Raw genomic sequence first — 2,897 nt, forward strand, 5'->3', positions numbered from 1 at the left:
TTAGTTGTCTAATGACGATTCGGACCCGCCCGTGAGGGTCAAGTTAGTGCGGTTCTTGAAGTAACAGATCATTTGATGGAAACGATCGGTCAGAAGGGCCTCATTCCGCCGCAAGAGAGATGATCACCCGGAGCCACGTTGAAGTAGCTAGTGAAGTTCTTGTAATATTCTATGCGATTCAAAGCCCTGGGATCGTTGGGGTTAGAGCACTCCAAACCACCATTGATGATGAGGGTAGTCACCCCGAAACCTGGATAGCGCCCCCCAGCTTTATCTCTGGCAGTGGGCTGCCATTTCCCAACGACGATATCATGAGTCACAACTGAGGACAACTGATCACAACTGAGGAAATATTTGCTCAGTTATTAGTTCCTTCTGATGTATAAAACTGATGACCTCATTGAACAGTCTGTGTTTGGCTGTCCGTCAGTGAGTTCGTTAAGTTTACACAAAGTGAAGAACTCAAATATCGGTGATTGGATGGTTTGTCTCTCTCTCACCCCCGAAGATCTGACTGAAACGAAACACGCCGATTCTTGAGCGCAGTTGACTCGGACAGAAAATCGGCAACCCGCTGGGTAGAGATTAAAAAAAGACAATTCTGGCGAAATTGTAGTTAGATTGTAATGAACAATTCGAACCCACTGACGAGTATCAAGTGTGTTCGATGCTTGAAATGAAATACCATTTGATACGACCTTAAAAGGCCTTCATTCCGCCGCATGAGAGATGATCACCCGTAGCCACGTTGAAGTAGCTAGTGAAGTTCTTGTAGAAGTCTATGCGATTCACTGCTCTGGCATCGTTGGGGTTAGAGCACTCCAAGGCGCCGTTGATGATGAGGGTAGTCACCCCGAAACCTGGATAGCGTCCTCCAGCTTTATCTCTGGCAGTGGGCTGCCATTTCCCAACGACGATGTCATGTATGGCGGGCTTAGGCGGCTGTGGGGTCATCAAGAACCATATAGCACTAGCGAAGGCTAGCATACCGTCCTCAGCAGTAAGGAGGGAATCCGGGTTATTCAATAGTTTCAACTTGTCACCATAAATGAACTCCGAAAACGGGCCGTAGTTGAAGTTATATGACAGCTGCAGTGCACCTCTACCATAATAGCCTTGACCCGGCGTGCATGGATACGCAGCATCAGGCGAGCAATACGGGCATGAAGTGCCAGTGCAACCGACTTCGCTGGGGAAGTAGAGACCTTGACGCCAGCGAGGGACCGGCCCCCAGCCGCTGTTCTCTCCGGTTTCTTGAGTGAAGTGGGCGAAACTGGTGGAGAGTTCTTTCTTGCATGCTGTATCCAAGTCTAGATCTCCGGCAGCGTCGTTGCAAAATTTATCGAACTTGGCCACCGCAGCGAGGAAGCCGGAGTAGGTATACGGCTTCGGTCCTGCCTGTCTATTGCGGTGGGGGAACAGATACTCGAATTCTTTCTCAGGAAGAATCTTTTTGACACGTTGGACATTAGGAGGGTCGACACCGAAGACTCCGTGGTCTAGTCCGATAGCGAGGTAGGCGAGAGACTGCAGAACGGAAGTGATGAACATCTCGACGAAAACTATCAGCTGAAGAAGTTGATTGATGAACTTCAGTAGTCACTCCACGGTCATCCACAATACGTGACCTCCTGCGCCTGTGACGCGCTTTCAATTCCGCGTCACGTCTCGCCGACGCGCCCAGTCCCCACTGGTGGGGAAGCAAGAACGCCATTGGCGCGGTTCAAAGGTTGAGCAGCGACGTGCAATAATAACATCGTACTCAAATGTATGTAGCCCACTACATAGTTTGTGCGCACGTCAAGCGCTGGTTTCGAAAGGAAGGCCCGATAGACCAGCCGCGAGGTAGAAAGCTCTCTTGACTAGTTCGAGCTACGCCAGTATTTTCTCCATTGAAGGGCCTGGTGGAAGCAACCTCCAACTATGCTTCTTGACATTCGAAAGAATGGTCTTCTGAAGACCTACCCATCACCGATTGACAGTATTGGACCTGTAACTTCCACAAGAAAGGAGCGTAAGGAATTCCTATTTTTAAGGTGGGCCTTAAGGAGCAGTTCCTGAGTAACAGGCCCATTGAGATTCTTGCTGCTGAATTCACCACCGTTCATGACCTTCCAACGTGTATGTTTTGACGGCTCGATATGCTGTGTATCGTTTCGATGCGTCACGGTATGTGTCTGCGGGCCCGTGAAATTTCAAGTTCCACACTAACTCGGTGGTTGTCTTCTCCCGAGTAAGGAGTCCTAATCAATCCCTGCCACTCCCACACGGATTCCATCCATTCGTCGTCCGGTCCACGAAACGGTTACGAATCTTGCTCACCTGAAAATCTCACATCTCCCCAAGTTTTCGCGCAAAATGTCCTTTTGGACCTCGATCGGCGGACATCGCAAGATCAGATGTTTCTAAAGGGTTATGGCCAGGAACCACCTGGCGGCCGTAGGCCGCCTCTCCTTAAAATGCCTAACACAGCAATTCCTGGACGCGTTTAGTCCCAGCGAGACCTCCACGCCAGAGAGAGTCGGGCGCGCGCTAACATAAAAAAGCCAGGTCTGGGGATCGAAGCTGGTGTGGTGTACTTTCCAACGCAGAGCTGAGAAAGGGGCTGTAAATATCTTATCTACCGTGACATAAACTTGAAATTATAAACTTAAAAGCGCTCGCCATTCTAATCGATAGACTGATCTTGGTCACTATCCTCGCAAGATCATTTATGTCGCAAGCTTTCTAGTGTCTTAAAAGAAGAGCTGTATGGGACACGTTCTTGCCTCTAGCACCAACACACGACCACAGTCCAACACAATATATAACTGCTTATGAAAAGCGTGCGAACATGAGGCCAGATGAGAGTGGTGTAGTTCTATTAATACAACTGTTGATGATAACAAACACGAGTA

General features: G+C 49.1%; 1 protein-coding gene across 1 annotated transcript in view; it reads right to left on the reverse strand.

Moving 5' to 3' along the window:
* Pmar_PMAR007085 (hypothetical protein) overlaps positions 1 to 2,897 on the reverse strand; it is a 7,605-nt gene that overhangs the window by 2,886 nt on the left and 1,822 nt on the right. The window lies entirely within an intron of this gene.

Source organism: Perkinsus marinus (assembly GCF_000006405.1).
Source record: "Perkinsus marinus ATCC 50983 genomic scaffold scf_1104296950272, whole genome shotgun sequence".
NCBI lineage: Eukaryota > Perkinsozoa > Perkinsida > Perkinsidae > Perkinsus > Perkinsus marinus.